Below are 19,202 nucleotides of genomic sequence, written 5' to 3'. Positions count from 1 at the left end.
ATGACCGCAAGTTTTGTTCACTCATTCAGACCTAGAGGCGTGAACAGACCGCAAAGAGCGAACGGTTCATTTGAATAGCCACCCCTATTTTCTGGACGAGCGAGCGCTAATTGCGTCCGGCTCTGAATCAGGCCCTAAATTAATAAAATAAATTCTATAGAGTGTGGAAAGGTACTGACAGCATTTTTTGAGGAGACAACAATACTTACAACCCCAAAAAATAGGAGAGGGCAGACACTGTAACTGTAACTAGTAATAGTTTACTCTCTCCTACTCTACTTTTTCTCCTCAGTTTGTCCAGTATTCGCCTCTCTGCCCCTCAGCTTTCTCTCTATTTTCACTCCATTTCTAAAAGCCCTGAATCTCCCAGCTCTTCTCTATCCCCCTAATTGATGGGAGAAATGTAATTATTATCTTTTCATTACTATCCACAAGGGTCGCACAGCACCTTTCAAAGTACATTAGCAGTAATAGGGCAAACAAAACATGGACAAAATGCAAAAGACTTATAGTACAGAACATTGTAGAACATGGGATACAGGAATACGTGCCAACTCTCAATGATTGTCAGGGAGACTCCCTGAAATAGCAGCAATCTCCCTGACTCACTGAAGACTCTAGCTATCTCCCTGATTGCACCTTACCCCCATTATGAAGCTGTTATACATATAAAAATATATATATATATATATTTATTCACATGAGATCATCAGTGCCATTTCCCTGCATTGGTTATTAGGCACAATGATCCCTATGGCTACATACATTTTCTGAAAAGTATTAGTGTGTTTTCATCAACAAGTAGATGTTACTAACTGCTTTTGGGCTCATTTACATTTGGCTATAAGTAAATTTTATGGCACGCCTCTCACTCATGTAGCAGTAGATGCTCACTATACCGTCGCACAGGTGTTACTTTCATAATCTCCATGAAATCCTCTTTCAAAGGTAGGCAAGCATGGATACAGGCTATATAAACATTGTAGCATATGCAGTCATTATACCCTCAAAAGTAGCATTAACTTTTGAACTCAAAGGTTAGGTTCTGTGAGCAGTGGGGGGCAATATTGGTAAGTGAGGGAAGGGAAAACACATGAGCAAAAGGGCCCTGCTAGTGAGAGCTTCCAATCTAAAGCAGGGGTAGGGAACCTTTTTTCTGCCAAGGGCCATTTTGATATGTATAACGTTATGTCACACGGGGCAAGGCCACAATCGCCGGTGGTTACAGCAATGAACAGAGCATCCTGAGGATGCTCTGGGGAGTTGTAAGGGCAGCGGTGTGATCGTCTGAAGCGTCCAGGGGGCACTGCTGCATAGATTTTGGCTGCAGGGTGTCATTCTAGGCACCATGTTAGCCAGATGAGGCTAGCTAAATGATTCTGAGGGCCTTATATGGCCCCTGGGCCTGAGGTTCTCCATTCCTGATCTAAAGTAAGGAGCAGACAGACAGGGTTGACATAGAGGGGAGAGACAGTGAGCAAAGAGTATGGAGCAGTGGATTAGGGTGAGAGCTAGACAGCTTTAATAAATAATGGGTTTTGAAGCTTTGGAGGGAGGTGACAGGGCTGTAACCAGGGGTGTTTGAGTAGTGCCATCACAAAGGGCGCAGGGCTCTGGGGGGGCAGCACCATCTTTGCCCCACAGTCTCTGCATTTAACTTGCAGAATGCCTGGAATGGCACCCTGGTACCACTGCTGTAGAGCTGCGCAGGACATCTTTTGGAAGCCCTAGGTATACACCCTGCACTGCAGCTTGTACAGCTGACTGGAGTACCCTGAGGATGCTCCTGGCAGTGCTGTACTTACTGGTGTTGGTGGCCACGCCCCCTTGGTGTGACATGATGGAGAGAGTATGATAGGGAGAAGGCGAGAGTAACAGTGGTGGGGAGCAGCTTGGGTAAAATATTAATTAGATACGATTTTGGCCGAGAGTTCAAACTCACCAAAAATTGTGATGATTCAATGGTGATTGCAGCATCCAACCTGTCATATTACCGACAAGGCAGTACAGGTGAATGCCTGGGTACCTGGTGGGACCCTGCTGCCACCCACCAAGTTCATTTTTTATTTTATTTTCTTGAATACACTCTGCCCAAATATCAGGCTAGCGAGCACATGGGGGGCATGGTTGGGTGAACTGCTGACAGGAGAGATTGGGTTCTCAATGGTTCATTCAGAAACAGTTGATCTGCAGTGTGCGGCAAGAGAGGTCCCAGCAGCTACAGTATAACTGCTCAGTCAATAATCCCATGAATCTCAACACAGGGGTCAGGAGAGTATGTGCTGACCTCTGATTGGAGCTCTGATGTGCTGAGCCCATGATGGGAGGAGCTCAGTACATGCACCCTTGACCACTGAAACAGCGTAGGTGGACTAGGGATGGCCATCAGTGGGCTAACCATCAATAGTCACCATCAATAGTGTAATCAGTGCTAAACATCGATAGCATGGAGCCATCAAGGGTTTGCATTTGCACCCATAGATGAACATCCCTGCTGTGGGTACTACAGGGGGGCAACATCTCTTCTAAAACTCACTTCTAAAAACTCTCACTTTAGTAAATTTACCCCTAAGATTAGAAACATTACCCAAAGTTTGCTACATCATCATATTTTAATACTCTTTAGAAATATAAAAAAATTGTTGCAGAGCTGTGTTTATTTGTTATTATTAAAAATAGATGGTGTGCATGTAGTGCTTCAAAAGTAGGACAGCTTGTCCTTACATAGTGTCTGTTCTTCTGTTTCTATTGGTTAGGTTGTATTTCTTATATTCCTCCAAGAGCTGATGCAGTCTCAGGCCAGCTGCATAGCACTGCTGCTTGTGCTGTGTGTGTTTTAGCTCTGATTACCAATGCTTCCCACTTCAGAGCTGAATGCATCAAGCCTACATCTGGCAAGTTATTACACCACAGTAATCGAAGTGCTGAACCCATTCCATTCCTCTCCACACAATCGATGATTATTATTATTATCTTGTATTGATGATGTGCCAATTAATGACAATGCAGCAATATGCAAAAACACTTGCAACAGAAAAATAGCAGCACATGTAACACATGCAAGGATCGTCTTAACCCCGTCAGTTGTCATGTGGATTCATTATATCTGACAAATCAACCTGAACAGTTTCACTAGGGAGACATTGATCTGGGCCTGTATTTCCCACTCGCTTTTGAATGAATTAAACTCATCTGACGGTTCAGTTAATTGATGTAAAAGGCTTGTAACACACAAGTTAATTAAATTAACCCAGGTTAATTCAGTGAAAAAGTAAGTGGGAAAAACTTGACATAGGTCATGAAAGCAGTGTTACACAGCTCCGCCAGTCTTCACTGACATACCTGGAAAGAAAGAGGATATATGTTTAGCTGCAGTCTATCTTTTCCTCTCCCAGGCCTGAGTGTGCGATCCTGTCAGTGCATGGGTATTATCCTGATGAATAGATAGCTCGAGGATAACGTTGAGGGGAGAGTTGAGTGATGGATCTGCTCTCAGTATTCACAGGACTTCCATTTTTTAAACATGTTTAGTCTAAGACTCAGAGCAATTTGTCACTCAACACCACAGGGTCCTGCAGTCAGACTTATAGCTAAACACAGCGTGGAACAGCCAGAGCAGCAAACAGGAGTCTCAAGGCACAAAATACAGAACCAAGGCGTATCACCTGGGGATACTTATTAACATGATAATCCAGGTCTATCTGCTTATGCTTATTGTGGGCCTTTTTAGATTGTACAAATGTACCTTGATACATAAAGTTAATCTCTCACTATTTCCTACTGAAAACAATTTATTAAAGTTCCCTGATACTACCCAAATTAGTTTTTGGGTAATATCAGGGAACTTTAATAAATTGTTTTCGGTAGGAAATAGTGAGAGATTAACTTTATGTATCGCTAATATTTGCGTGATTTTTGGTCATACATGCGCACTGCAAGAGCTGGAGGAGGCAGATAGGTCTACGTGGATTCTTGTGCAAACTTCATAACCTCTTTCCATAGGAAGGAAGCCTACTACCGTCATCTGAAGATGTCGTTATCTATCGATGTCAATCTACCAAAACTTTTAGGTCTCGGAGCTTGATGAATAGCCCAGTCACAACATGTTATGAGGACGGCAGTGTATTCTGATTATAACATTGCTGCAGGTGATTTCTGGGATATCTTCTGCTGTACAGACTTGATAAATAAGACTTTTAGTTAAGTTATTGATGATAATACAGAAATCTGTATCGGCTAATGGCAGATTAGTAATTATGTTGCACATTTTTGATTTTAGAATTTCAGTAAAGTATGGAATTATAGCAGTAAACATATATATATTTATTTTTTTAGTTAAAGTATTTCGTGGGAAACAGACACAATTGGTAAATCCATAAACACATAATGCAAAATAACTATATTCTGGTGGAAGTGTTGGTGAAGGTAATGTAAGGAAACTCTGTACCGATACCTTTTCCATCCACGTAATTAGAGTGTTGTATTTCTGTCACACGAGAACTGATAAGCTCCACAAACAGCGTCTGCATCGTTCACAAACTCTATCACTTCTTGTATGAGAGCTGCTCAGAGTATACAGTGTGTTATTTACAGATAACTAAAATGTAATATGCAGGCAACCGAGTGATATTAGCCCAAGGGTGATGTCATATAACCATATCTAAATACTGCATTTTCCATTCAGTAGTTAGTAGCATTTGGCAGCTCGAGTATTGTGATATTGTAGTTAGGGATGTCAGATGCATTTTATGTGGTAAAGCACTCTTAGGTGATGAGGGTTCAGCAGATAACAATGACTGCACTGGCCTCATTTACAAAGTACAAAATGGATAAAGATCATATCTCGGCTAACAGGGATGAAATGACACTTGAATAATTACTAAAGTAAAATGTAACTTTTATTATTTATTATTAAAATGTTGCAAAATATAATACGCTTAATAAATAAAATTAAATTGTGTGACCACAATAAATATTGTTTGATTAAATTATATTATAAACTCATCATCATGCGGCTGTATGGCTCGTCGTGAGTTCAAAATAATAGGGTGTCTGTATAGTGGGGGACAAATGCCCTCACTACTGACAGGTTACTGAGATATAATATCTTATTAGAAAAATTTAAGATTCCAAATATATGAGAACATTTTTAATAAATGTTGTGATTATGTAAATCTCAATATAAGCTTATTTAAATCAAATGCTGCAGTGGAATATAACTATCTCCTGTTGTTCATAACCATGAATAGACATTATGTACTGTAGGCATCTCTAATAGGATGTTTATTCGTTGGTACTGGTCAATCACAGTAAACCTATATGAGATTCTAGAATATATCACGCTTAATCCTGTATTTCAGCATGGTGTAGTATAACACATTCGTGATGTATTACTACTGTCAGAGTCTGGAGAGTGAGTATGCTGTCTACCCATATATAACCACGTATTGGTCAAATATTCTAGAATCTCATATAGGTTTACTGTGATTATATTCTAGAATCTCATATAGGTTTACTGTGATTATATTCTAGAATCTCATATAGGTTTACTGTGATTATATTCTAGAATCTCATATAGGTTTACTGTGATTGACCAGTACCAACGAATATATTCTAGAATCTCATAAGCTTATATTGAGATTTACATAATCACAACGTTTATTAAAATTGTTCTCATATATTTGGAATCTTATATTTCTTAAATAAGATATTATATCTCAGTAAACTGTCAGTAGTGAGGGCATTTGTCCCCCACTATACAGACACCCTATTATTTTGAACTCACGACGAGCCATACAGCCGCATGATGATGAGTTTATAATATAATTTAATCAAACAATATTTATTGTGGTCACACAATTTTATTTTATTTATTAAGTGTATTATATTTCGCAACATTTTAATAATAAATAATAAAAGTTACATTTTACTTTAGTAATTATTCAAGTGTCATTGCATCCCTATGTTAGCCGAGATATGATTTTTATTCATAAGATTCTTGATCCGTGAGTGCCCCACTTAAGGAATTTCTTCTGTCCAGTGTTTACATTATTTATTCCAGGGTGCACCTCCATTGATACATTGGAGATACTATATTAGGAAGGATCAGGAAGGACACAACCATCTATATCTCTGTGCAGGTTATCTGGTCTCTATTATAAAGTACAAAATGGCCGAGGGGAAGAGCAACACCCTTTTAGGAAATGCCATGTACCATTATTTGAATAGTGTACATAGATTTCCACCATGGTTCATAGGTTCAGAGAACGAGATAATAGTGTTATCAGAGGAGCAGATGTTTGAACCAATCAAGCTTAGGAATTATTTATTCCATACTTATATAGTGTCAGCATATTCCATTTCATTTTACAATTGGGAACGTAACATGAAGGTGTTCCTTGCAAAGAATTGAGTAGATATATGGGTGCACTAAACTGCACAAATGAGATATTTGAAATGAGGTAAAGGTGATGAGAGGGTGGCTTTTGAGGGGTGATCCTTTTTGTACAAATGGCCATACAGCCAGTTTTGGTTAACAGAAGGACTTCAATTTTGCGTAAATTCTGAGCTCGAGGAGATCATTTCTCATCCTGCACTTTTAATTGGCACATACCCAAAGACACCTACTAAGAATTGACCCTCTCCCCGTTTCAGCATAAATAGAAGCTCTCCTTTCTCAGTTTTCTAAAGTGATCTGGCTGATTTTCTCTTCAACAGCACTCTCCATCTCACCATACGCCACCTCCAACATTCCGCAACAGTATCACACCAAGCTGAACATCTAACTGCAAATCTATGCTTTCCTCCCACAAACGGGCCTATTCTCTTGCCACACAGACCTACTTCACTACTATTATATCAACCCAGCCGCCTCTTTGCTACGTCCATTTTGCTTGTCAACACCCTTTCCCATTCCTACTTCATAGATGATAACTTTGCCACCTATTTCAAAGACAAAGACAACACTTCCAGACAAAATTTCCCCTCATATCCATGTATAAAAACAAGACTTACTCTAGCACTCTCACATACTTTATAATTATTATTATTATTATTATTATTATTATTATTTGAACTGAGGGCTGTATAAGCACAAAGCTATATAACAGGCCTAATTTTTTGTAATTGGTTAGAGGCTAGGAACCTGTTGCTAGGTAGATTCTTTCGTTCGTTTGAATGGATTGGTCAAAAGAGTTAGCCTATGAGTATGGTTTGGGGCATATACCTTTGAGAGGGCTGTTTAAGGACAGATTTGAATTTGGAAGTAAGCTCTTCATTTTATCTGTTTGTCTGTCTTACTAACCTTTTAGTAAAAGTTAAGCAGAGCCGGAAGGCAGAAAGGCGCTACTAGCCAGTGGCAGCATATGGCATAAGTGGTCGTTGTGGGGTACTTGCCCTTTTGAAAGATGGCGGGTGTGGTCCTACCCCTGCGGGAGGACAGTGGGCGTTTCCTTATGGAGCATCCATACTGTGCTATAGTAAAGGGTGGTGAGTCCTTCACAGCGCAGGTTATACCATTATAATTTTAGTCATCCCCCAGATTTTTAAGATGAGTCAATTGGCTAGAGCTGGTTCTTGTAGTATCCTTCTTTGCCACCCTTATTGAATTTAAATTCATTACAATTAATAAATAACATTGATATTTAATCCAATGCAGTGGTGTAATTGTCGTTATTTCTAGTATTATGTTAGCGTAATGGTTTGTATCCAAGTGTTAATTGCAATAAATGAATGGACGCCTTATTATTATTATTATTATTATTATTATTATTATTATTATTATTATTATTATTGTATTTTATTTATATGGTGACACAGCGTCTTACAAAGTACATAAACAAAAAAGTGACTTACAGTACAATACAATACAATGCAGTACAAGGACATGAATAATATCCTACACTACACTAGTATCACAGATATCTCCTGCTTACCTTCCTCTAGCGGAATGCCCGCTGTCCCCATACACTAGTATCACAGATATCTCCTACTGACCTTCCTCTGGCGGACTGCCCACTGTCCCCATACACTAGTATCACAGATATCTCCTACTTACCTTCCTCTGGCGGAATGCCCGCTGTCCCCATACACTAGTATCACAGATATCTCCTACTTACCTTCCTCTGGCGGACTGCCTACTGTCCCCATACACTAGTATCACAGATATCTCTTACTTACCTTCCTCTGGCGGAATGCCCGCTGTCCCCATACACTAGTATCACAGATATCTCCTACTTACCTTCCTCTGGCGGAATACACGCTGTCCCCATACACTAGTATCACAGATATCTCCTGCTTGCCTTCCTCTGGCGGAATGGCCCACTGCCCCATACACAAGTATCACAGACATCTCCTACTTACCTTCCTCTGGCGGAATGGCCCGCTGTCCCCATACACTAGTATCACAGATATCTCCTACTTACCTTCCTCTGGCGGAATGCCCGCTGTCCCCATACACTAGTATCACAGATATCTCCTACTTACCTTCCTCTGGCGGAATGCCCGCTGTCCCCATACACTAGTATCACAGATATCTCCTGCTTGCCTTCCTCTGGCGGAATGGCCCGCTGCCCCATACACTAGTATCACAGACATCTCCTACTTACCTTCCTCTGGCGGAATGGCCCGCTGTCCCCATACACTAGTATCACAGATATCTCCTACTTACCTTCCTCTGGCGGAATGGCCCGCTGTCCCCATACACTAGTATCACAGATATCTCCTACTTACCTTCCTCTATCGGAATGACCTACTACCCCATACACTAGTATCACAGATATCTCCTACTTACCTTCCTCTGGCGGAATGGCCCGCTTTCACCATACACTAGTATCACAGATATCTCCTACTTACCTTCCTCTGGCGGAATGACCCACTACCCCATACACTAGTATCACAGATATCTCCTACTTACCTTCCTCTGGCGGAATGGCCCGCTGTCCCCATACACTAGTATCACAGATATCTCCTACTTACCTTCCTCTGGCGGAATGGCCCGCTGTCCCCATACACTAGTATCACAGATATCTCCTACTTACCTTCCTCTGGCGGAATGACCCTCTACCCCATACACTAGTATCACAGATATCTCCTACTTACCTTCCTCTGGCGGAATGGCCCGCTGTCCCCATACACTAGTATCACAGATATCTCCTACTTACCTTCCTCTGGCGGAATGGCTCGCTATCCCCATACACAAATATGGGGATAGAATTCATCCAGCTCTGAAAATACAATATTTTTGGAGCTTGATTACGGGAGCATTCACCATCTACAAAGATCCACCCCTGTTCGGCTCTTTCCACCGGACGTCAGGTCTCTTGTGTGCATACATGACCTGTAGGTCACAAATGCACAGTCCTGTCACTGCTCTGAAAGGAGCAGTGAAAATTTTCAAAGCTCCAAAAAGGAGCAGTGAAGTCGCTCGCAGGGCCAGCTGAATTCTCATCAGCGGTCACCGCACCGGAGCAAGTTAGAATGTTATTTATCAGGGTCCGTTTGGACCCCGATAATTAGCATCATGAATAGGCCCCATAATCACTTGCTAAACACCTGTCAAAATATAGCAATATCACCTACCCTAGGAGGCCCAAACTGCAGTGTGCTTCCGTAGGCTTCCGTTGCTTGCCCATGTTGCGGTGTGTTTCCATATGCTTCCATTGCTTGCCCATGCCGCAGTGTGTTTCCATATGCTTCCATTGCTTTCCCATGCTGCAGTGTGTTTCCATATGCTTCCATTGCTTTCCCATGCTGCAGTGTGTTTCCATATGCTTCCATTGCTTGCCCATGCTGCAGTGTGTTTCCATATCCTTCCATTGCTTTCCCATGCTGCAGTGTGTTTCCTTATGCTTCCATTGCTTTCCCATGCTGCAGTGTGTTTCCATGTGCTTCCATTGCTTGCCCATGCTGCAGTGTGTTTCCATTGCTTGCCCATGCTGCAGTTTGTTTCCATATGCTTCCATTGCTTTCCCATGCTGCAGTGTGTTTCCATATGCTTCCATTGCTTTCCTAAACTGCAGTGTGTTTCCATGTGTTTCCATTGCTTGCCCATGCTGCAATGTTTCCATTGCTTGCCCATGCTGCAATGTGTTTCTATATGCTTCCATTGCTTTCCCATGATGCCGTGTGTTTCCATATGCTTCCATTGCTTTCCCAAGCTGCAGTGTGTTTCCATGTGCTTCCATTGCTTGCCCATGCAGCAGTGTGTTTCCATATGCTTACATTGCTTGCACATGCTGCAGTGTGTTTTGTGTTTCTATATGCTTTCATTGCTTTCCCATGCTGCAGTGTGTTTCCTTATGCTTCCATTGCTTTCCCATGCTGCAGTGTGTTTCCATATGCTTCCATTGCTTGCCCATGCTGCAGTGTGCTTCTATATGCTTCCATTGCTTGCCCATGCTGCAGTGTGTTTCCATATGCTTCCATTGCTTGCCCATGCTGCAGTGTGTTTCTATATGCTTCCATTGCTTTCCCATGCTGCAGTGTGTTTCCATATGCTTCCATTGTTTTCCCATGCTGCAATGTGTTTCCATATGCTTCCATTGTTTTCCCATGCTGCAGTGTGTTTCCATATGCTTCCATTGCTTTCCCAGGCTGCAGTGTGTTTCCTTATGCTTCCATTGCTTTCCCATGCTGCAGTGTGTTTCCTTATGCTTCCATTGCTTTCCCATGCTGCAGTGTGTTTCCATGTGCTTCCATTGCTTTCCCATGCTGCAGTGTGTTTCCATTGCTTGCCCATGCTGCAGTGTGTTTCCATTGCTTGCCCATGCTGCAGTGTGTTTCCATATGCTTCCATTGCTTTCCCATGCTGCAGTGTGTTTCCATATGCTTCCATTGCTTTCCTAAACTGCAGTGTGTTTCCATGTGTTTCCATTGCTTGCCCATGCTGCAATGTGTTTCCATTGCTTGCCCATGCTGCAATGTGTTTCCATATGCTTCCATTGCTTTCCCATGATGCAGTGTGTTTCCATATGCTTCCATTCCTTTACCAAGCTGCAGTGTGTTTCCATGTGCTTCCATTGCTTGCCCATGCTGCAGTGTGTTTCCATATGCTTACATTGATTGCACATGCTGCAGTGTGTTTTGTGTTTCTATATGCTTTCATTGCTTTCCCATGCTGCAGTGTGTTTCCTTATGCTTCCATTGCTTTCCCATGCTGCAGTGTGTTTCCATATGCTTCCATTGCTTGCCCATGCTGCAGTGTGCTTCTATATGCTTCCATTGCTTGCCCATGCTGCAGTGTGTTTCCATATGCTTCCATTGCTTGCCCATGCTGCAGTGTGTTTCTATATGCTTCCATTGCTTTCCCATGCTGCAGTGTGTTTCCATATGCTTCCATTGTTTTCCCATGCTGCAGTGTGTTTCCATATGCTTCCATTGTTTTCCCATGCTGCAGTGTGTTTCCATATGCTTCCATTGCTTTCCCATGCTGCAGTGTGTTTCCTTATGCTTCCATTGCTTTCCCATGCTACAGTGTGTTTCCTTATGCTTCCATTGCTTTCCCATGCTGCAGTGTGTTTCCATGTGCTTCCATTGCTTTCCCATGCTGCAGTGTGTTTCCATTGCTTGCCCATGCTGCAGTGTGTTTCCATTGCTTGCCCATGCTGCAGTGTGTTTCCATATGCTTCCATTGCTTTCCCATGCTGCAATGTGTTTCCATATGCTTCCATTGCTTTTCCATGATGCAGTGTGTTTCCATATGCTTCCATTGCTTTCCCAAGCTGCAGTGTGTTTCCATATGCTTCCATTGCTTGCCCATGCTGCAGTGTGTTTCTATATGCTTCCATTGCTTTCCCATGCTGCAGTGTGTTTCCATATGCTTCCATTGTTTTCCCATGCTGCAGTGTGTTTCTATATGCTTCCATTGTTTTCCCATGCCGCAGTGTGTTTCCATATGCTTCCATTGCTTTCCCATGCTGCAGTGTGTTTCTATATGCTTCCATTGTTTTCCCATGCTGCAGTGTGTTTCCATATGCTTCCATTGTTTTCCCATGCTGCAGTGTGTTTCCATATGCTTCCATTTCTTTCCCATGCTGCAGTGTGTTTCCATTGCTTGCACATGCGGCAGTGTGTTTCCATATTCTTCCATTGCTTTCCCATGCTGCAGTGTGTTTCCATATGCTTCCATTGTTTTCCCATGCTGCAGTGTGTTTCCATATGCTTCCATTGCTTTCCCATGCTGCAGTGTGTTTCCATTGCTTGCCCATGCTGCAGTGTGTTTCCATATGCTTCCATTGCTTTCCCATGCTGCAGTGTGTTTCCATATGCTTCCATTGCTTTCCCATGCTGCAGTGTGTTTCCATTGCTTGCCCATGCTGCAGTGTGTTTCCATATGCTTCCATTGCTTGCCCATGCTGCAGTGTGTTCCATATGCTTCCATTGCTTGCCCATGCTGCAGTGTGTTTCCATATTCTTCCATTGCTTGCCCATGCTGCAGTGTGTTTCCATGTGCTTCCATTGCTTTCCCATGCTGCAGTGTGTTTCCATGTGCTTCCATTGCTTTCCCATGCTGCAATGTGTTTCTATATGCTTCCATTGCTTGCCCATGCTGGAGTGTGTTTCCATATGCTTCCGTTGCTTGCACATGCGGCAGTGGAGGGCTGGAAGAGCACTGCAATGTTTGCTTTAGGTCATAACATTTCTGATTATCCCACTGTGTTTTACATTTGTTCCTGGGATACAAAGTGTAAATCAGTTGAAAAAAAAAACACAGCACATAAAATCCCTGGAATATAATAGTACTATTAAAATAATTATAATAGTAGAAATAATAATACAACCGCTAATAATTTTCATTGAGCTCTGGACAGGCAGCCAGTAATATGAGCCTTATTACTGTGATTACACATTAAATGATGGTCTTACCATTCTAATAAGTCCAAACTAAAATCAAGACTTATGACAGGTTCTCTGACCACATATGGTACGTGTCTTTGTTAATGCCTGCCTTCTGCTTACTTCCATCCTTAGGCCGTCACATTCTTCAAGTCTATTGATACAATAGATTGTGACAGGCCAAATCCCCACAGCCTCTCTCTGACCTCTATACCCTTTGATGGAGTCATGGCAGGGAGCAGGAGCATGGAGGAATGCAGGTTTTCAACAAAACAAGATCAAAGCAATGATAAAGACATTGGTTAGGTCTAAGATGAAGACTCAGAAGCAGGTGATTGATACTCCATGGACCGGCCCTCTCACTGCATTCTACCATGAAGCAGCAGTATTCCTACACACATCAAGACCAATGGAAATAAAGTCTTTACAAGTGCAAGGTGTCCATCATACCAGTGCTGACAGAATGGGCAAAGAAACAATAAACTTGATGGGGAAAGAGCAAAGTGATCCATAAATAAACCTGATGTTGGCAAAATAAGGCTCAAAATTACTTGTCGTTAAAAATATTCTAATACTGCAATACCTCCCATCACCACAGCATGGCGACTATTCAATATACTGTATCCTCAAGCCTATATATTGAGGTTTACTGCTCTGACCCTTCAGTGTAGGATTGTTCACCTCTCTATATTCTTACCCCCATGATTTTGTTTGGATTATTATGAGGCCAAAGTACATAAGTACTATGAGCATTGGCCTATAACTACATACATTTAGAAGACAAACATAGGCCATGATCCTGTAATGTAGCAGTACAACATGCTGCTTCATAACACTGAAAATCTAGAGCTGCACCAAAATACTTGGAAATAATCCAGCAATAGGGTGATTTACAGGCTCTGTTGTAAGGCAAAGGTTTCTACCAGTACAGAACACTGCTGAGCTGAGTTTTGCTTTACTTGTAAGAAAGATGTCTTTGAAGTGGGTGCGTCTGGTTTGAATCCAAGTAGGTGACCTTGGACAAGTCACTGGAGAAGGTTCATCAAAGCAAATTAATATGGTGCTAAAGGGAAAAATAAGCTATTCTGGAAAAAGAATTTGCTCTCAGTATGCAAAAAAAATCACTTATGAAATCCCATCAGTTTGTATTATAGTGTCCCGAGTGTTGAAATTAGATGATCATCAGTTTATGACTGAGGCTGTGAAAATCTCTGCAGTTTGCTGTGTGCAAGACTGGTGTAGTAGAAGACAGTCAGTATTTACTGAGAACATCAAAAACACAGACAATCCTGGGATAAAGTCAAATGGTCTGTAACAGAAACGACTGGAGCTGGAGAGCGGAAATCATCAACAGCTCATTCAACTTTAGGGGTTTCTGAGAAAGAAATAACACAGTAATGTCGGGGGAACAAAACTGGATCATAATATCATTTTAAGATCATATTCCTATTTTTTAAAAAAGAAAATGCAACCTGTTATATAATACAGCTGTTGTCACTAAACATATTACTTGCTGTATTAAATGAAGTTGGGATTACTGACAATTCTTTGTACATTTCTCTATTTTTATGCATTACTGTGGATATAACTAAAAAGATAATGTCCATGCAGGTTCATGAATAAGGTTTCACAGTCTCAGACTACTTCACTGACTGAAATATATGATGTACCACCTGCAACTTCCTTGAAATTGCTACCTGAGGCAAAGTACAAAGCTTATGATTGGTACAACCCTGTGTGTGACGCCCATTCACTATCCATACCAGGGTACAAGTCTTTAGGGAATTCTAGGCCACTAAATACTTTTTCAAAAGAACCACTAAACATTCCTACAGCACAATAAAAATCAGGATACTTAGCTACAACACAAAAATCCAATTAATAACTATGATTTCATATTTACAAATGTTATTTCAAGAAAACAGGTGTGTTGTTCACAGGAGATAGCTTATTGTGACGGTTCCGGACAGAAAGAGTTACAGCTAACACCCAGAGAAAGTGAGGTGGGAAATGTAACTATAGACACCTTCCAGGGTGTTTGTGATCTGTGTATAAAACTTGCAAGGAATGAATAATGAATTTCTGCCAGGAAGAGATTACAGTCTCATTTGTTACACAGTGAGATACAATGACTTAGGGGAGTGTATAAAATGGCTTCCTTCTCCCTAACATAGTTATTGTCCTCTGGCTGCTTTGTAATCAGACCATTTCTGAGAATAAATGCAAGTAACGAATGGTGAATGGTGAAATTGTATGTTTCTTCAATATAATCCTATGTAGATGTGTGACAGGCCTGCGTCTTGTTTAGTTGGACTGTTGATACAAAAAAGTCCACCAGTTAGATGCAGCACATCTGCAGCACAGATGTTAGCTAAGGAATGCACAGTAGGGACAGAACACAGGGTTCTGATCTATAACAGTGACAAAAGTCTGCTATGGCAAGCAGGAAAAGAAGATCTTATGCAACAATAAGAAGATCACACAACATAGTTTTACCTTCTGGCAAATTTTAACAAGCAACTACAGTATATAAAAGTTCTACAATCCTGCAAATCAGTCAAAGATAATTCAACAAAAAAAATTATTAAATAGTAAATAAAGTTAAAACTCAGGGTCTTATTCACTACATATCGCTATTGAGATCGCAGCTGCGATTACGCACGGAGGTTTGCTGCGAAAATATCCTAACGAATGCAATCGCAAAGCCATCGCACAGCCAGCACTACCACCCACTACCGCTATCTCACATCCGTAATACCTTGCAATCCTGCGTATACATCGGGAACATCGAGTAACATTGGCCCCTCATGCACATTTACAGAAGGTTTGAGCTTACTCAGAAATTGATAACTTGAGTTAGTACACAAGCTGCGTATGCTGTCTTAGTGGATAATTGATGCACGCCAATGCAACAATGTTCAAACAGACAGACACGTCTACGTTTCTCCGACCACTCCCATGTCACCACCCCCAAAGGCTGACCTCCCTTCACTCACTCTGCGATGGCTTTCTTTCTGCATGAGTGATCGCAGAGCAATGCTATCTCATGCATGTGCGATGCATGCGCAGTACGCACCATCAACCGATCTGCATACGCTGTTACAGTTGCCATCTGTGATGAATCAGGCCATAAAGCCCAATGAAAATTTTTCTTTCTCTACTGGTTTCAATATTTGGTTAATTTTAAGAAACCTACTTGCAAGATAGGACTAGTAAAGCAGCTGGTTGAGTCTCACAGATTAGGTAAATAAATGTATTTTTTATGCTCAACAGCTCTTGGGTTGGGTTGTACCGTACTAAGGGCAAAAATGCGTCCAAAATGCAATTTTCAGAGTTTGGCCGCATTTCCATATGTACCAAGCTCCGGAATGCCATACATTCCGGATCCAATTAGTTCCCTCCCAGTGTCTCCCACTGCAGTGCATACCATTCTGAGCATACACAGAGGGATTTCTGGGTAATAAACCAGGGAGTCCAATTATCGCAATGGACAGTTCTTATCAGGAGAGTTGATTATAATAGCAAATCTAGGTACATATCGGGGTAACTAACGCTGGTATGTACCCAATAAGTGGCAGAATGTACCGCATCGTGGATGCTGTGCTTAATACGTCCTGTCCTGTGTGAGATACTGTCTGATACAGTCTATGAACAACTACTTTGTTTAATGAAATTTAATTTAAGATCATGTATTTTTCCTATCATTCTCTTTATTTGGCATATTTCCTTAATGCCACATTTATTATGGATGTAAATTGTATTATTGTTGATCTCAAATTGTAGTCTTGATCTTGAGTACTGTCTTTATACGCCTTCTGTACCAGTGCCAGGATCAGAGTGATTTCCCTGCAAAGTAACTGGCATAGAGAAGCAATATATTAGATTTCAAGATATATTTTATTGAGTGGCTTTTGCCTCAATAAGCACATTTTGTGTATCAAGCTCTTAACTTGGTTCTTTAACAGAGGATAGCTGATAATAGGCAACATCAACATGTGGGCTAGGCTATATGAAGGTGCCATTAGGAAAGACTGGTCCATATTGCCATATACTAATGACAGCTATTGGGGGCCTCTTTATTATTGGTTTTGCCTGATGTCTCCTTATGTGACAGCAATGTACAAGGGGAAGACACTTTCTATATTTTCTCACAAACAGACTTGTCTGAGGTGGAAACCTGTTTGCTTATCACATCTGATGTATAAGTGATTGAAGAAAATAGCATTATTTCTCCTCTTTACAGTGACTTCTAAAATTTGATCTGGGCCGTTGAGACAACCACAGGGCTCTGGTACTGAAGAGGGTGTGTCATAATCCGGGAAAGCAATAATGGGCCAATCCAAGAGGCGCTGGTAATGACCTTAGTAAGCCAGCCCCTGCCCTCCCCCCTCCCCAATTTGCTTCTCTGGGTATAAATGACATTTTTTGGTATACTCTTGTTAGTACTACCCATCATAGCTGGTAACCACATTAAGGATGTATAGATTGCTAGAGTATGGATACACCACAACAACATGCACCTCTGTCAGACCTGTGTAAGGTCCTTAAAGGGTTCTCCAGAAGCAGAGGGAACACTAGAAGAGAAAGCTTTACTGTTGATAGGGTCAACCTTCAGCAGTTTGGCTCTATGGGGGAGATGTATCTTCGGCGACATCGCCGATGCGGTACATACCCCCTGACTTCGCGTACATACCGCGGTTAATTACGGCGGTATGTACCAAGAATATCGTAAAGAACAGCTCTCTCGATGAGTGCTGTCCTTTGCGATGCTGCCGGGCAGAGGGACTTCCGGGTGTAACACCCAGAAGTCCTTCTGCGCATGCGCAGAAGGACGCGGGCCGCGGGGGCTCATGGGAGGGATCCGTTCGGATCCCTCCCAGCCCATAGGCCATTACCTAGCAATGCGATGATACATATCCCCCTATTTTTCTATAACATCTAAATGGCAGATTGCACTTACCTGGTACCTGGAAGTTTTTTGTTCAAAGTTTTGAAATGAAATATATACTGTATGTACTGATACAAACTTTGGGACTGATTCAAGAATGTAAACTTGATGGTTTACGCACGAATCCGATTGTTTGGGTTCTGCGCATGTACAGAACGGATCCTGCGATCTCGCTCTCAGATCCCCCAAGCTGCAACATGATTGACATGCTGCTGCATTTGGGGGGTGGAGCGGAGGCGGGCCTGGACAGTATTCCTGGAAATGGGGTCTGCATTGGTGGATGCAGATTTTCTGGCCTCACAAGCTGCCAGCCTAAGTAAGCTGCAGTCTACGGCCGCTGCACTCAGATCTTAAATGCTGTCAGGAGGCGTCTGCTTACTATAGATGCCTCCTGCAGCATTTAAATATTTGCTGCAGCACGGTATTGCATTGCTGCTTCCTTGTGTAATACTGTCCACATCTGAATCAGGTCCTTATACATACAATTCCAGAAAAAGCATATATTAATCATAAAAAAGACTTTTATATTTTGTGAAACCTTTCTAATCTTTCATCTTCTTAGGGTGCTTAAGGGGTCTATTCAGCAATAGTGACGATGTTGCCCAGAATATTATCGGGCAACATCATCATGATTTTTTATCAATTATAAATATTTATGGCCCCCTATTCAGCAATATTTTTTGCAGGGACAGCGGTTGTGGTAAGGCATTGTTATCGATTTCCAAAAAGATTCCCTTCTGCTTCTGCTCCTGCGCAAGCTCAGTCATGCGCTCGGGAATAGTCTCCGTCCCTGCTTTGCGGTGACCGCGGACAGGTAAGTACAACTCCAGCTTGTCCAAATAGATTGACGTGTATACAGGCTTTATATTAATCTGTATACATGTATATTTATGTGCTTTTATATTTAAAATGTATATACACTCAGGTCCATAAATATTGGGACATTGACAGAATTTTCATATTTTGGCCTCTATTCACCACCACAATGGTTTTGAAATGAAACAAACAAGATGTGCTTTAACTGCAGACTTTCAGATTTAATTTGAGGGTAATTACATCCAAATCGGGTGAATGGTGTAGGAATTACAACGGTTTCAATATGTGCCTCTCACTTTTTAAGGGGCCAAAAGTAATGGGACTATCAACTCAAAAGCTATTTCATGGACAGGTGTGGGCTATTCCCTCGTTATTTCATTATCAATTAAGACGGTAAAAGGTCTGGAGTTGATCCTAGGTGTGACATTTGCATTTGGAATCAATTGATGTCGACTCTCAATATGAGATCCAAAGAGCTGTCACTATCAATGAAGCAAGACATCATTAGGTTGAAAAATCAAAACAAACCCATCAGAGAGATAGCAAAAACATTAGGTGTGGCCAAATCAACTGTTTGGAACATTCTTAAAAAGAAAGAACGCAC

This window comes from Taudactylus pleione, unplaced genomic scaffold (genome assembly GCF_031769625.1).
Source record: "Taudactylus pleione unplaced genomic scaffold, aTauple2 ptg000111l, whole genome shotgun sequence".
Lineage (NCBI taxonomy): Eukaryota > Metazoa > Chordata > Amphibia > Anura > Myobatrachidae > Taudactylus > Taudactylus pleione.
This window is presented reverse-complemented; position numbering follows the sequence as displayed.